Source organism: Aristolochia californica, unplaced genomic scaffold, assembly GCF_029961685.1.
Source record: "Aristolochia californica isolate CCGP_79_NKW_82.1479 unplaced genomic scaffold, dmAriCali1.0.hap1 SCAF_3, whole genome shotgun sequence".
Taxonomy (NCBI): domain Eukaryota; kingdom Viridiplantae; phylum Streptophyta; class Magnoliopsida; order Piperales; family Aristolochiaceae; genus Aristolochia; species Aristolochia californica.
The window spans coordinates 42,791,889-42,809,970 of record NW_027181992.1 but is presented as its reverse complement, the minus strand read 5'-3'; the positions used below and the strand labels follow the sequence as shown (position 1 = coordinate 42,809,970).

Below are 18,082 nucleotides of genomic sequence, written 5' to 3'. Positions count from 1 at the left end.
AATTGTTGGGAAGCCATGGGAATGGCTGTGAGTAATTCTGCCGGTAAATCAAAGTTGAAATATGATGATATTCATGATTTGATTTTGGTTGAGGAGGTACGCAGGAGGGATTCAGGTGAGACTTCGGGTTCGAGTTCCGCATTGAATGTTGATTCTCGGGGGAGATCACATGACAGGAACTCAAACAGAAACAAATCAAAGTCAAAGTACAGGGGCAAGAGTAAGTCAAGGCCTGGTCAGCAGGCAACTTGCTAAAACTGTGGCAAAGTTGGCGACTTAAAGAGAAACTGTAAAATCCCTAAGAAAATCGAGGATGATAGTGCAAATGTAGTAACTGAAGAAGTACAAGATGCACTATTGCTTGCAGTTCATAGTCCAGTTGATGACTGGATACTGGATTCAGGGGCCTCATTCCATACATCCTACCATCACGAGATAATGCAAAACTATGTTGCAAGTGACTTTGGAAAGGTATATGTGGCCGATGGAGAGGCCTTGAACGTGGTGGGGATGGGAGACATTGACATTGCACTCCCTAAAAAGAACAAATGGACCTTGCAAAAGGTCAGGCACATTCCTGAATTGAAGAAGAACCTCATTTCTATTGGGCAGCTTGATGACTGTGGCCATTCAGTGGAGTTCTCAGATAACACCTGGAAGGTCACCAAAGGAGCATCGGTACTGGCTCGGGGTAAGAAAACCGGTACACTCTATTCGACTACTGGTTTGATTAATACTATTGCTACTACCGTTGCAGAAAGCACAACAGATTTATGGCATTGCAGGCTTGGCCATATGAGTCAGAGGGGCATGACAGAACTGCTGTCCAGAGGCAAGCTACCAGAACTGAAATCAGTTGATCTCAGTATGTGTGAGAGTTGCATTATGGGGAAACAGAAGAAGGTCAGTTTTTTGAAGGGTGGCAGAACACTGAAGAAAGAAAAACTGGACCTTGTGCACACAGATGTGTGGGGACCTTCCCCAGTGGCATCCCTTGGAGGTTCTCGTTACTATGTCAAGTTCATTGATGATCATAGTAGGAAGGTATGGGTTTATTTTTTGAAGCATAAATCTGAGGTATTCAATGTGTTCAAATTTGGAAGGCCATGGTTGAAACAGAGACAGACTTGAAACTGAAATGTTTGAGGTCTGATAATGGCGGTGAGTATATTGATGGTGGGTTCAAAGAATATTGTGCAGCTCAAGGTATCAGAATGGAGAAGACCATTCCTGGGGCACCACAACAAAACGGAGTTGCTGAACGTATGAACATAACCATCAATGAGCGTGCTAGAAGCATGAGGTTTCACACTGGATTACCACCTACTTTCTGGGTAGATGCAGTCAGTACTACAGTTTACTTGATCAACAGAGGACCATCAGTTCCGTTGGAGTGTGGATTGCCAGAGGAGGCCTGGAGCGGGAAAGAGGTCAAATTTTCTCATCTTAAACTTTTTGGTTGTCTTTCTTATGTTCTTGTTGATTCTGATGCTCGTAGTAAACTTGAGGCCAAGTCAAAGAAATGTTATTTTATTGGCTATGGAGATGATGTATTTGGCTATCGTTTCTGGGATGATCAGGGTCGAAAGATTATAAGAAGCAGGAATGTGATTTTCAATGAGAAGATTGTATACAAGGACAAGTCCAGTACAGTTGCTGAAGCAGCTCCTCAGGAGTCCGAGTTCGTGAGATTGGATGACCTACCAGAGGCCACAGTGCAGTGCAGAGATGCGAGTAACGGGGAGAGTGGGTCCAGTGCACCCACTCCTATTATTCCTTAGTCAGATCCAGAGCCGTCCACTCCTGTAGCTGCAGTTCGCAAGTCAGTTAGGACTATTCGGCCTCCACAGCATTTCTCACCTATTTTGAATTATATTCTGCTGACAGATGGTAGAGAACCGCAGGGTTATGAAGAAACCTTGCAAGATGAAAATTCTAGCAAGTGGGAGTTGGCAATGAAGGAAGACATGGATTCCTTGTTAGAAAATCAGACATGGGAGTTGACTGAACTTCCACCAAGGAAGAGGGCATTACACAACAAGTGGGTGTACCGGGTGAAAACTGAGCATGATGGCAGTAAGAGGTACAAGGCTAGACTTGTTGTAAAGGGCTTTCAGCAGAAGCAGGGTATTGATTACTCTGAGATTTTCTCTCCCGTGGTGAAGATCACAACCATCAAGTTAGTACTGTCCATGGTTGCTACTGAAGATTTATTTCTTGAGCAGTTAGATGTGAAAACAACTTTTCTTCATGGAGACCTTGAAGAAAACATCTACATGCACCAACCTAAGGGGTTTGTAGTACAGGGAAAGGAAGGTTTAGTTTGCAGACTGAAGAAGAGCTTGTATGGCCTGAAGCAAACTCCTAGACAGTGGTACAAGAAATTTGACAGCTTTATGTCCAGTGCAGGTTACATCAGATGTCAGGCAGATCACTGTTGCTATGTCAGGTATTTTGACAATTCTTATATCATTCTGTTACTGTATGTGGATGACATGCTTATTGCAGGGGCTAGTATTGATGAGATCAATAATCTGAAGAAGCAGATGTCAAAGCACTTTGCAATGAAGGATTTGGGAGCTGCGAAGCAAATCCTTGGTATGAGAATTGTCAGGGACAAGAGTCAGAGGCGCGTTGAGTCTCTCGCAGGCTGAGTATGTGAAAAAGGTACTCAGCAAGTTCAATATGGATAAGGCCAAACCAGTTGGCACACCCTTGGGCAGTCACTTCAGACTCAGCAAGGATCAGTCACCTAAGTTAGAGGAGGAACTAGATTACATGAGTAAGGTTCCTTATGCCTCAGCCATTGGTTCACTTATGTATGCTATGGTTTGCACTAGACAGGATATTGCCCATGCAGTGGGAGTTGTGAGTAGATACATGAGTAACCCAGGAAAACAACATTGGGAAGCTGTGAAGTGGATTCTGAGGTACTTAAAAGGCTCCTCAGATACGTGCTTGTGTTTCTCAGGAAAGAGCTTAGAGATAAGGGGCTATGTTGATGCGGATCTAGCTGGAGATATTGATAGCAGAAAAAGTACAACAAGGTTTGTTTACACTCTGGGTGGTACTGTAGTTTCATGTGGTTCAAATCTACAGAAAACAGTTTCTTTGTCTACCACAAAAGCTGAGTACATTGTAGCATCAAAAGCTGCAAAGGAGATGATCTGGCTACAGGGCTTCTTGGAGGAATTGGGCAAGAAAAATCAGAATGGCACTCTCTACAGCGATAGTCAGAGTGCCATATTCCTTGCCAAGAACCCAACACTTCATTCCAGGACAAAACACATTCAGATTAGGTATCATTTTATACGATCATTGTTAGATGATGGACAATTGGTACTTGAGAAAATTTGTGGAAGTAAGAACCCTGTTGATATGTTGACAAAGGGTGTTACACTTGAGAAACTGAAGTTGTGCGCAACTTCAGTTGGTCTTCTAGCATGATGACGAGAGCAGTGAGTTGCACAGGTAGTGGATATCATGTTTGAGGAAGAGGGTGATACAGTGGGTGTACCAGTCTCCAAGTGGGAGTATTGTTGAGCACGGTGGAGTCTGGTCCACACATGTGAGCAGGACATGAAGGGCATTCGTGATTATAATTTGCCCTTTGGTGTAGGCTACACTCAAGGGAAAATTAAAATCCCCCACCGTTCGATTTCCTTTTCTCTCTTCGTGGTGTGTCTTCGTGAAACAGAGAGCAAAAGAGAAAATCGGGGCTTTGACGCTGTTGCTGGAAATACAGCAACGCGGGACTCAAGTTGCCGCCGGAAGAGCGAGGTAGTCGCCGAAAGACCGATAGAGCGAGGTCGTCACTGTTGCTGCCTAGAAATAGCAGCTCGGGACCGTTCTCGCCGTGGCTGGAAGAGAGGCTATTGTGCCTCGCTGTTGCTAGAAGAAAGGTTGTTGTGTGTTACCGGAAGAGAGGCTACTGTGCCTTGTCATTGCCGGTAGAGGAGGCTAAGCAGGACGGCACCATTTCTGCAGAGAACGGGCTCTGTTGGTCGACGGTGCAGAGAAGGCTCTCTACTGGTCGACGCTACAGAGAAGGGTCTTTGCTGGCTGTGTAAAAGGTGAAAAGAAAGATATTGGTCCCACTTGTATTATGATTCCTCTGATTGAAGAAATAAAAATCCTCTGCAGCTCCTGTGGACGTAGGCAATTTGCCGAACCACGTAAAATTTTGTATCGTGTGATTACCTGTCTCTTTATTGTCATTGGTTTTTTCATAACACTTATGAAGGGCGAGAGGTGGGGAAGGGGAAGGGGAAGAGGAAGAGGGAGTGGGAGTGGGAGTATGAGCACAAGGGAGGGAGACAACAAGTAGTTGCAACCGGATCCTTTTTTGTCAACAAAAAACAACAACAAGAGAGATGAAATCCATTGTAGAGAAGTGAGAGAGATAGGGAAAGAGGAAGTATATAAGCAAAGAAATAATAAACAATATGAACCGGTGTAAAGGAGAATGAGTAAAAAAGAGAGTGAAAGGAGAGAAAAACTGCTTACTGGGGATAAGTTGTTTGTCTGAGGTCGGAGATTCAAGGGGAGGACGAATTTAGAGAAGCAAAGGTTGCTTGTTTGGAGGAGAAATCAAGGGTCAAGAAAAATGGATTTAGGGCGTTCCAGATTTGGTAGAAGGAGAATAAAGGGGTTTGGGGAAGGCTGGGGTTGGCATGGTTCAATTTAGGGAAGTAGATTCTGGGATGGGGTAGAAGTAGGGGCAAAGGGGACATACAATTAGTTTCCATGTAATGGAGGGGTGAGAGAGAATTCTAACCATGTTCTCAAGAATCTTCCTATATGAAGAAGAAATGGAGTAAAATCTTTATCTTTCCTGTCTTCATATTAAACATTTTTTAGACTACAAAGGGGGGGTTAGTGCACAATGTAAGTGAAGTGGAAGGGAAAGTGAAGTACTTTCCCTAGGGAAAGTGAGAGGGAAAGTAAAGTATTTGTTTGTGTTAGTGTGCGCAATGGAAAGTGCAGTGTAAAGTACTTGTTTGTGTTAGTGTGCACAATGTAGAGTACAGTGTAAAGTACTTGTTTGTGTTAGTGTGCACAATGAAAAGTGTGGTGTAAAGTGCAGATAAATTATTTATTAAATAAAATATTTCGATATATATGGTTTTCAAAAAATTAAATTAATTTCAGTTAATAAATAAAATATATTAAATATAATAATTAAACAAATATTTATTTTATATTATTAAAATTTTAATTAAATTTTAATTTTGTAATATCTAAATATGAAATAATTATACAAATATCGTACTACATAGCGTACTACACAAACATCATAATAATGAAAATAAAAATAATACAAATACAACTCAATCACCTTTTTAATATAAAAAATTACATCTATACATACAAAATACAACACAAAAAATATTTAGTGGCATTAAAACATAATAGTCAATAATTTCCCCACATCTGAATTGCTAAAACATCTCGATAATATGATGCTCTTACAGATTGTACTACAGACTTCCTCTGAGTACTTCTTTGAGTGTCCACATCATCACTACTATCACTGTCTTCATTTTCACTTTCATTGTTATCTTCATAATATTCTCCACCACAAACACGCTCATTTCCACAACAAATGAAGCATCAGTACTTATATAGTAAACAAAAGTTACCACAGCGAAACTTCTTATTCCCTGTTCAGTCAAGCCAACCATGGACGTGAACCAGGTTATTGCAAATCAGAGACATACCCCCATACATGCTTGACTATGTAAAATATATTGCTTTTATTGAATACTAATAATGATTTTTAATAGCTAATGCTCTAAACAAAGACCTACAAGACTAATTAACCATTGATGAATAAGAAGAAAATTTTATCCTACTTTCTTCTGAATCGAGCTAGAGAGGTTGCAGAGAGGGGAAGTCGCCGATGGTCGTCGGTGCTGGGGATGACGAGAGGAAGAGAGTCAAGTGCCGGGGAGAGGTCGCAGAGGGGGCGATTGAAATCGCTAACGGTCGTGTGCGAGGAAGGAGCCGGAGAGATTGCAGAGAGGGGAGAGATGTCGCCGAAGGTCATCGGTGTTGGGAACGGCGAGAGGAAGGGAGTCGAGTGCCGAGGGCAATTGAAATCGCCGAAGGTCGGTCGCGAGCGAGAGATAATTTTTTTTTCTTCGAAACCTTCGTTCGACAGAGCCTTCCTTCTTGACAGCCCGAACCCGTTGTAATTGAGGGAGGGAAAGTGAATTTAGAGCTCGACCCCTCTAAATTCACTTTCCCTCCCATTATGCCTAAAATGGGGGAAAGTGAATTACATTTGTATTTTACTTTCCCCCTGCACTTACGATGGGCACTAACGGCTTTTGGCTCCTTTTACCCAGCGTAAGTGAAATACATTTCACTTACGCTGGGCACTAATAGGGCCAAAGAGAGCATTAACGTCTTGTACGTTGTCAAAGGAATCATCGTCACAGTGTATCATTTGCAAGTACAAGTATGGCTGTGTTAAGTTAGGAATCCTACTTGGAATAATGGAGCCATGTCAAATAAAATTCTACTTTGAATTCACTCTCACTTACCTAAAATCAACCACGAGATTTACCCTCTTATTTCACTTCCACTCCCTCTCTATATCCCTCTCATGGCAGCTCGACCTCGCCTTCGCCCTCGACCTCACCGTTGTGCCCCTCCCTCTAGCTCAACCTCTCGTTGTTGCTTGGCCCTCCGCTGTCGCCATGCTGCTTTCCTCTTCTCTTGCCGCCCACTCTTTCACAACCAAACCATGTCATAAATAATTGAATTTTTGTAATTATTTTATTAATTTGTACTACACTGCAATTTATCTTGTTTTATTAATAAAATACCCTATTTATTTATTTATTATATTCATGACTTTTAATACTATATTAAATTATTAATTTAAGCATGATAATTAAGATATTGTAAAAGTGAGAATTTGATCAAATATCTAGAAAGTAAACATTTTTGTTTAAGTATTGTATATTTTATAATTAATTTAATTTTTAATTTTTATGTTAACTTGTAATTATTGTATTAATTTAGACTAAACTAAAATATATCTTATTTTATTAATAAAATGTCCTAATTAATTATTATTATGTTAATTATTTTTAATATTATATTAAATTACTAATTTATTAGTGATAATTAAGATATTCTAAAAGTCAGAATTTGATTGAGTATCTAGACATTGTAAAAATCACCATGTTTGTTTAGGTATGTTATTTTTTATATTTATTTTTAAATTTGAAATTATTTAACTTATTTTTAATTAAAAAGTTAAATACAACTATTGTCTAAAGTTACATTTATTAGAGTATTTTATGGATAAACTCATTCTCTTGTTTTCATTTCATTTCCTATTGTACACACTAACACAATAAAATACTTTCCACTGTACTTTCCATTGAACATACTGACACAAAAAAAGTAATTAACTTTCGTTTCACTTTCCCTAGTTCATTCATTTCAAAGGTGCATTAACGCCCCCTTAGACTTTGCAGCTTTTTGTGTAGGCTCAACTAGTTAACCAAGAGGTGCTTATACACATCGAAGATGAGACTAATGGGTTTATCAATGGGTTGAGAGGGGCACTTAATGAAATGAATCACCTCAAGTGCTTCATTATATATGATGCCAAACTCGGAGCCCTTTTTGATCCCTAATAATAAGATGATCAACTCAGCTTCACATAGCTTAGGAGTTTGGACTCTCCTTCCACTAAATATCTAACCAAAAGTTCAATTCCCTTAGCCCCTTCATCACACCAGTTGATTGAGTTTAATGGTTTGTTTGGAACACTATAGAAACAAAAAGAAAATTTGGTTATTTTTATTCCTAAAAATAGTTAGTGAAAAAAAGAATTAATTATTATCTTATTTTTATTAACTATTTTTTGGAATAATAGGGGTTAATTTTAATTTTAATTTTAATTTAATTTTAATTTAATTTTAATTTTAATTTTACTTTTACTTTTACTTTTACTTTTACTTTTACTTTTACTTTTCCTTTTCCTTTTACTTTTACTTTTACTTTTACTTTTAAATTTAAATTAATTTAAATTAATTTAAATTTTAAATTTATATTAATTTTAATTTTAAATTTAAATTTATTTTAATTTATAATAAATTTAATTTAATTTTAATTTATTTATAAGGTTCCAAACATACCTTAAGAGGCGCAAGCAATTGCTGCAATGGCTATCAGTATTCCCAACTCAAGTCGCAAAATCGCATTTCGGTTTACAAGAACCGGTCCTAGGAGCGGCGAGAGCGCTTCTCTTCTACCGAGTCCCAAGCGAGCCGACTTCGCTTCTTTCCCGCCACCAATTTCTCATCCTACACCCCACTCCCACGACAGGATGAAAACAAAGCAAAAGTCTCTGACTTTCACGAAAACAAACACTTGCTAGACCGGAGGAGTGAACCTTCACTAATGGCTTCTACTACGGGTAGAATTACTTTTCGTGTCCTTCTCCTACTCATCATCCTCCTCGTCGCTTTCTACTTCGGTCGGCCTCTTTACTGGAAGCTATCTGCTACCATTCAGGAGATCAGAGAAAATAAACGGACGGTAAAAGAAGGTCTGTCAAATTTTCTTCTTTCCGACTCCTTTCCCCAAATTGATTATATAGTGGGTTTCATCTTCTGTTCTTTTTCTCTTTTTGTTCCCCTTTGAGTAGGACTTTGGCAAACTGTCCTTGATGCTCAAAGATCGGTTGGCTGGGTCAACGACGAGTCCGACCGGGGCCTTATTGACGAACGGCGCAGTGGGAAGTCAGTTAATCGACGGATTTTGAGGTTTGAGCGTTGATAAGTTCTTATGCCGTGTATCCTTGCGAAATCTCTGCTTGCTGCTTCGCAGAGTTCGATCCGCGCTTTCTGTTGTGTAATGGTCTAGATCTAACTTCGTGAATATAGTAATCAAGAAGACTTTTATTTTTATTTTTTGGATTTTTTATTTAATTGTTTATTAAGTTGTAACTCTAGTGTCTTTATAACAATCCTATATGAGATTGTTTGATATAATGTAATTTTAGTGGTTTTGAGTGGATTAGCTCGACCTTAGCCGTGACGAACTCAAAACTTGGAAAAGAAGTTGACGAACATTGAGGTTCTTTTTTTCTCCCTTTTTGGCTGATTGGGCAATGTTAGTAGTTGGCTTAAGAATGATAATTGTTGGTTAGAGTAGTCTTATTTTTTATTTTGTTTGTTTGTTTGCTATTGTCCGATCCTTGGTAAGCATGGCTCGTGGATGCTTGGTAATAAAACCTGAGTGCAAGAGGTATGATGACTGCAGTAAGTTGTAAGTCATGTTTCTTCATAAGTAGGAAGCTGTCTTTAGCATGACTTGGTAAGATGTAATCTGCTTGAATAGGGTGCATTTCTTATTCAGCTCTTGGTGGCCGTTTGATTCTGAGTCAATGCTGAATAAGTTAGTTGGTCCTTGTTTTCTAGCCTTAATGTTCCACAAGTAGTATTTTGAGCTATCTAATTTTTTTTCTAAAACTTTTTAGTTGAATCATATGAATCAAAGAGTAAACATAGTTGGAAGCCAAAAGCTGGTCACAAAATGATTCATGGCTAGGAGAAATTTTTCTTAGGTTGAGGTGGCTTGCAAGGGAAGTGAGAATCTTTCTAGATTGGGTTGGAAATTTAGTTCCCTGTGCTTATTTTAGACATGCAAAAAGAGTCGGCTTGATCATTTTGATTTTGTGAGTGGGGCTTCTCATAGTTTGGTATAGGTGTTATGTAGAACTTGATTCTCTTATTTTTCTGTGTAAAAGTAAACTGGTTGATAGCCATTAGAAAGCTGATTGCTCCCCATGGAGTAAACGAGTAAGAGAGAAAAGGAAAATGCAATCTGAAGTAAGGAAGTAAACTACCTCGCAATGGGAAAAGGAAGCGGGTCTAGCTGGTTCAATCGACAAGGCGTTTTTGGGAGGTACCACTCACTGGCACTTCAAGAGGTGCATCCAAGAGGTGGTGGGAGATATATTTGATCTAGTTGGTGGGTTTGGGAGGGGGGCTAGGGGATGATGGGTTGGGCATGTGGATTTCTTCCCCTAAGTCCAACTGATGACAATAGGCAGATGGTCGAGGGGTTCAGAAAACTTATTAATGTAGATCTTTAAGACTTTGTGCAGGGCACTTAGCTCTGGTCCTAAGTTTGTATGGACCAAAAAGGAATGCAGAAGATCAAATTGTTAGAATCGACAAAGTTCTGATATATGTTTCATCCATCACTGGAGTAGAGTCGCCTTGATTGAAAGTCAGCTCCTCCGCCATCTTTGTCAAGTGGTGGCTGACTTATGCACCTCAGACCTCATAAATTGTCTGTCACCTATCCTCATATAGATTTATTAGGTTCTCAATGCTTGTGGTCCTCTTCATTAACTTATTGAGTGTTCCTGAGCTTGGGCTGCTCAGTTTAGCTTTATAAAGTGCTCGTTAGCTAAGCATGTGGTTTTTATTTATTTATTTTTCTTCCTCTAGTTGTGTGTGTGTATTTAGGAAAGATTTGATATTTTGTCTGACAAAAATTTGTACATTGAGGCAATGGGAGTTCTTCACTTTCTCAGAAAAATCTAAAAACCGCACTTTTCTGATACAAATTCATGTGACGAACTTATTTCTTGCTATAATTAGTAGAGTTCATATGTACGTTGTGGGTGTAGGAACTGAATTAGTTGCTCCAGGTACACTTTCTGACACTTTGTTCTTTTCAATAAAAAATCAATATTAAAGTCTGTTGGAAAAGGTTTATTATCTCTTTGGACTAGCACTTGAAGTGTCTATGGGCAATTTTGTGGACTCTTTACTATGCAAATTTTACAGACAAAGTTGTGAGGAATCCAACAGCGTAAAGCTCCAATTTTAAAGTAGGTAGAGACATTAAAAGCTGTAACATGATTCCTTCACAAGTTTTAGCTTGCTTGAGGTCATCTCATATGCATCTTTCGGAAACTGTGTTAGTTCAAGCTTTGTGAATAATTTGCTGCTTTCAGATTAACCTGAGTCCGTAGATGGCAGTTATCTCAGGTTACATTCACTCCAGATGCTTCTTGGTAGGGCAGCATAGTTCTTTCTGAAGAGTTTCTATAAGATTTTTTGAAGTGTTTTTTTATTTTATTTATGCTGGTTCCTTTTTATCCTCATCTTGTAAAAGTGGATGTACAACTCTAAGAAGAAAATTTATTTGTGATGCAAGAGTAAAGTTGTAAAATGTTAGTGTATGTTTGAGACCGAGGAACTTCTGTCAATTGAGGCTGGTGAGAAGTTGCCAATGAATGTTAATTTCTTTTCATGTCGATTGAAAACGTTTTGAGGAATTTGGTTAGTTGGTTACTTATTGATAGATCTTTCACTTTTGGGCAGTTGCAGTCTTCTTTTATGTCATTAGCATGCTCATTGGGGAATTACTGAAAGACGAAATTGTAGATGGGGCTAAATGCAAAAAGCTATTGTGAACCTATTATTCATCTTAGTTGGTGCTGAAAAAGCGTTACAAGCTTTCATTAAAATAATGACAAAAGCATCTTTACTATAATCTAAAGTGCATTTAACTAGTTGCCAGATTAGTTCTGTTAAGTATGTTTTTGTAATTAACCATTTTAGCTTGTACTCGTTTTTAGCTTTCTTATCAAGTGTTTCTGTTGCTCTTTTGAGTTCAATCAAGTGCTTATTAACTTGTTCGGGATGTCAGTTAGCATTGGGCAACTTTACTGATGAGATTGTTAGAAAACTGTAATCTTAAATCCTAATCCAAAATTTACATCATGCCAAAATATTATGATTCAGGATAAATACCTGGATCCATTCCAAACGATCACCTACTATTGCGGAATTTTGCGGCAATCGATACGAATGAATGATTGGTTTTGTAATCTTCTTCAATTAAATCTCCTTAGTTCCTCAACGAGACCTTCATTTCTCTGTCGGATGGGGAGAAGGGAAACTATGTGATTTAGTTTCTTGGAGACCATAACTATAATGTTTCTTTATACAGGGTTCCCATAATTCTCTATGGTATCTACTCAGTTGACCCATATTCTTTAATGGGTTTAACAAATTAGATCACTTAATTTTAGCCCATTCTATTAAATATTAAATATAATTGAATATTAAATATGTTGCCTAAATTAAAGTAGAAAATGTGAGTTTCTTAACAATTTCCGTCTTGGGTTATATACCATTCTTGAAATAATTATACCAAAAATTCTTTAGGCGCGCATCTGTATACTATTAATAATGGAACTATCTTATATATTAATAATGGAACAACCGCAACTTTCATCACAATACAGTCGTAACTAAACCATGATGATCACCATATTAATACACTCAATGACATAGATCAAATATGGATGAGTAGCAAGGAAATTACATGCAATGTGAACTCGGACATGCCTATTTTCAACTGGTCATTCTTTAGTCTTTAGTGAGATATTTCCAAAATCCTTAATGCAATGCGGACATTGCACATAGAAAAACACAAACAAGTTCAGAAATAGAATAATAAACAATCAATTTTATTATGTAAAAAATCGAATAAGTCAATGTCTAAAGCAAAATATAGTACAAAAATGACTCCCACTAAACCCAAGTATCCTCAGAAATAAAGCCCATATGTGAAAGACCTTAGGCGTTAAACATTTGGTTAATGGGTTTACTTGCATAGAGTCTGTCCCTATATGTTTTTGTAGAAATCTGTTTATCCTGAACTCTTTCTTAACAACTAGAAACTTGATGGTGATAAATTTCGACTTTGTCGAGCTTCTGTTGTTGTTGGAATAAAGTACTACCGAGTTATTGTCACAATAAATCTTTAATGACTTGTCAATGTCATCTACCACTCGTAGCCCAGTGACAGTTTTGTAACCATATTTTGTGGTTGGACGCCTCAAAACAAGCAATGAACTCCACACCTATGGTTGAAGAAGCTATGAGAGTCTGTTTAGCAGATTTCTATGAGATAACTCCTTCACCCAACATAAAGATGTAGCCTGATGTAGAGTGTTTGCTATTGTGGCATCCAGCAAAGTCAGAGTCAGAGAACCCAATGATCTCTAAACTGCCTGATTTTCGATTAGTGAGTATGTAATCTTTTGTTCTCCTCAAATAACGCATCACGCGTTTGGCTGCCTTCCAATGTTGCATACTCGGATCATTCAAATAGCTACCCAGAATTCCTACTATAAATGCTATGTCGGGACGAGTACAAACTTGAGTGTACATTAAACTCACTATTACTGATGCATAGGGAATTTTTTGTATCTCTTTTCTTTCAAGATCATTATTAAGGCACTGTTTGAGACTAAACTTGTTTCCTTTAGCAACGAGTGTGTCTCCTGGTTTACTATCTTTCATGTCGAATCTGCTCAAAACCTTATCGAGATAACTCTTTTGTGACAACCTAAGCTTACCTTGAGAATGATCTCTAAGTATCTGTATACCTAATACAAAAGAGGCATCACCAAGATCTTTCATCTCTAATTTCTGCATTAGAAACTTCTTGGTTTCATGCAGTAACCCTATATCGCTACTAGTGAGCAAAATGTCATTGACATATAATATCAGGAAGATGTATTTACTCCCACTGAACTTATGATATACACCGTTATCAACAACATTCGCTTCAAAACCGTACGAGGTGATGACTTGATGGAACTTGTGATACCATTGACAGGAAGCCTATTTGAGACCATAGATGGATTTCTTTAATTTACGGACCATAGGCTTTGGATCACCAAATACAAAGTTTTCTGGTTATACCATATAAATCGTCTCGTCAATGTCTCCATTGAGAAACGCAGTTTTGATATCGATACGAGATCTAAAGGAGCCACTAGTTCCATTATTATTCTAAAAGAGTCTTTTAAAGATACCAGAGAGAAAGCCTCTTTATAGTCTGTGCCTTCCCTTTAAGTAAAGCCTTCCCGACAACCCCAAATGTGCAAGTGCCTAATGTTAGGCTTCTTTCTTGTCCAAAATCTCATAAGGGGTTTTTGGCAACTGCTTTGCTCGGTACCCTGTTAAGGATGTACACTGTGGTCTTTAAAGTTCTCCCCAAAGTGATTTTGGCATGGAGGAATGATTGATCATACTCCTTACCATATCCTTAAGAGTTCGGTTTCGTCGCTCTGCAACATCGTTCATGCTGGGTTTTCCCGGCATGGTGTATTGCGGAACAACTCCACACTCTTTGAGGAAAATTGCGAAGAGTCCTAGACGTTGTTCTCCCGATCCATCATACCTTCCGTAGTATTTACCACCACGGTCGGATTTGACAACCTTTATTTTTTTTTCCAAGTTGAAGTTCAACTTCAGCTTTGAAAGACTTGAAGATGTCCAGGGATTGTGACTTCTCATGTATTAAATATAGGTAACCGAATTTAGAGTAATCCTCTATGAACGTAATGAAGTACTATTGTCCATTCCATGAAGTAATAGGGAATGAACCACAAATATTTGTATGTATATGTTCTAAGACATTTGTACCTCTTTCGACCCCTAATTTTCTAACATTTCTTTATTTCTCCTTGATGCACTCAACACAAACTTGGAAGTTTGTAGTATCTAGGGGTTCAAGAATTCCATCCGACACAAGCTTTTGAATTCTTTGTTTAGAGATGTGTCCTAAAAGTTTGTGCCCTAATGTGGTGGAATTCTCACTTAATTTTTGCTTCGTACCACGTGAACTTATTTGTAGTATTTCTCTATAGGAACTAACAAGATCAAGCATATACATATTATCAATTAAGGGACCGGAACCAACAAAATTTGAATTTTGTTAGAGACTAACTTTATTATTTCCAAAAGAACAAGAAAAACCTGATTTGTCCAAAATGGAAATAGAAATAAAATGCTGCCTAAAAGAAGGTACAACAAATGTCTTAAATAATCCAAATAAAATCCAGTGTTTAATTGTAATTTGAAAGTTCCTATAGCCTCTACCACAACTTTATTACCGTCACCCATAAAGATGAATTTTTCAGCATCACTTGGCGGTCGGCTCCACAGGCAACCCTACAAAGACATACTTATGTGAGTAGTAGCACCAGAATCCACCCACCAAGTATATTTAGGTACAAAAGCTAAATTAACTTCAAAATAAACTAAAGTTAGAGACATACCCTTGTTTACATGTCAAGCGGCGTACTTGGGACAATCCTTCTTCATATGTCCCGACTTCTTGTAGAAGTAGCAGGTAAACTTCTCAGCCTGCTTCTTCTGTTTCATCATGGGGTCAAGAAAAATCAAAAGGTGAACTAATATTGGATACTTATTCATTCTCATATTTTTCTTGTGAATATTTTAGTTTTATTTAATGATTGCAACCAGAGAAGAAACATGTGGAGATAATGCTACCAGTTACATGATATTTCATCATTTTCTCATCTTGGTAATTTTAATATTTTTCATTACATACAATAATTAGCAATAGAAGAGTATTTTTTATCAGATAAATAAATTTTATTCTTTTGTTTTTGTCATAGGTGGAAATTTTGCTTTGAGGGAACATCCGAATAGGGACTTGACATATTGTTTTCTAGCACAAAGGGAAAGAGATGGAGTTTTTTTTTTTCATTTTGATTTTTTAGGAAAGAGTTTCGTTTCTTAAAACCAGTTAAAATTTAATATTTGGTTCATAATTTTTGTCTAATAATCCAAATTTTATTTTTATAATTTTTTTGGGTGTTCATAAATTTGATATTGATATTTCATTTATTTTATTATTATTATTATTAGCAATATTCATGCATAATTTTATGTATAGTTTATTAACAATTTTATGCAGAGTTTATGCAAAAATTTATGTACTATTTTATATAGAGTTCATGCACAATTTTTTTGCAGAATTCAAGTACAACTTATTTGACTTATATTTTCCTCAGAGTTTAAAATATAGGTAAAAACTCGAACACAACTAGAACTCCAATTCAAGCTCGATTAAAATTCTTAAGCTCCCAACTCGAATCCAATTTTAGGCTCAAAGTCGAGTTAAAAGTATTCAAAGCAACCCGAGCTCAAACCTTTGCAGATTCAAACTTGGCTCAACTTAATGCCACCCCCACCTACTTGCCACTCATAATGTGTTTGATTTCCTATTGGGAATTACACATACACATCATACCCCGGCCATTAAGCTGCCACCTCTGAACTCTTAAGCTTATGCGGCATTCTGTTTACAATGGCATGGAAGGCCGAGTCAATTGTTCAACTCAGAGGAATTGAGTTACCCGAAATACCTAAGTTTTTTTTTTTAAATTCACAATTGTCATGTTGTTTGAGCACAAGATCTCTTCTTCGTATGTTTAAATGAAATCCTTTATGGCTTACCAGAAATAGTAGGACAAGCACACACCGGATCCCCACCTTAACTCATCACAATTGTCTTCCAATTCAAGTGTCATAAGTGGCCTATATCCAGTGGAAGAGACTTTCCATACATGATAATTCCCAGTCAGTGAAGCACAAAACTTGTACAATAAGATTAAATACGATCACTAACATGCACAAAACACTGCACCTTTGCAATGTTATCTACCTACAACATCTACGACAAAAATATTCACAAGACAACCTCATAGAAAAACAATTACCACCCTAGAAGAGTTCAACAACTATTCACTTATTTCATATCAAATGCCATGCAAGGTATCACCCACTTGATAGTGAAGCAATCAGTCAAGAGTATCTCTATTAGAGGAGGTCTATTGTAAGCTTTCCTTCATATCCCAACACTAATCTACTGACTATCGCTTGAATGTGTTGATAAACAATGTATTCTATCTCATGGTAAAAGTTGATTATATCTATTGTCTATCACTTGAATGTGTTGATTATTGTTATCTATGTTAGGAAACTCGTGTTTCCTATTCTAATTTGGGCAACATATTTATTATTTAATGAAATAAGACGAAATTAAGTGATCTAATTTTTTTAAACCCATTAAGGAATACGGGTCATGAATATGGGCCAACTGAGTAGATACCAGAGGGAATTATGGGAACCCTATATAAGGAGACACATTATGGTTATGGTCCCAAGAGACTAAATCACACACAGTTTTCCTTCTCCCCATCCAGAAGAGAGATGAAGGTCCTATTGAATAACTAAGGATATTTAGTTGAGGAAGATCACAAAACCAATCATTCGTTCGTATCGATTGCCGCAGAATTCCGCAATAGTAGGTGGTCGTTTCGAATGGATCTAGGTATTTATCCCGAATCCTAATATTCTAGCATGATGTAAATTATCGGTTAGGATTTAAGATTATGGCTTTCTAACAAGTGGTATCAGAGTTAGGTTCATTACCGTTAGATTATTAGGATTTTTTTACTAATTCCGTGGATAGCGACGCACAGAGCGCCAACGCTGTACAAAAAAATCGACTTTCTCCATGGAACTCTTCTAGGGGTTGTGCTTTGTTTGACGTTCGACAGTGGAAGCCAAAGAGCCTTTCCTCCCCCCGCTCTGCGCACATTGTAGCATCCATTGGGAAACTCTGCAACAACTCCCGGCCGGAAGGGGGACGACAGAAGAAGCCCGCGTTGTAGCATCCGTTGGGAAATGTTGCAACGCCGTCCGACGGGAAAGTGGGGTGACGGAGGAAGCCTACACTGCAGCACCCGTTTGGCAAAGCGCTGCCTGTTGGGCGCACTGCAACGCTAGTCGGGCACTTTGCAAACGCTACAGCGCCCGTTCGGCGAAGCGCCGCCCATTGGACACGCTACTGCTTATTCACTACAATGGTCGTTGGGAAACGCTGCAACATCCGTTGGGCGTGCTACAACGTCCAATGGGAAACGTCGTAGTGCCGTTGGAAACATTGAGGCACCTGTTGGGCGCGCTATAGCATTGAAGACAGAGGGGTGCACTGCAGCGCGAAAGAAAGGTCGACAACAACGCCTGCGACCGACGTCAGACGGAAGTCCAATGCCCGACAAAGGGCCACCGGTGGAAACCGAAGCCGTCCCTCTGCACATGGCTGGAGGTTGAAGACGACCTCCAGTGCACGTAGGAAAGAAAAAAAATTGAAACTTAGGTTACGTTTGATATAAATTACAAGTGGACTCGGACCAGTTGCG

The 18,082-nt window shown here is 38.2% G+C and overlaps 1 long non-coding RNA gene across 1 annotated transcript; it reads left to right on the top strand.

Annotated features, from left to right (window-relative positions):
- Positions 1 to 8,211: 8,211 nt before the first annotated feature.
- Positions 8,212 to 9,117, top strand: LOC137960508 (uncharacterized). Its single transcript, XR_011114177.1, has 2 exons — positions 8,212 to 8,572; positions 8,672 to 9,117. It is a non-coding gene; the product is annotated as an uncharacterized lncRNA (long non-coding RNA).
- The last annotated feature ends 8,965 nt before the right edge of the window (positions 9,118 to 18,082 follow it).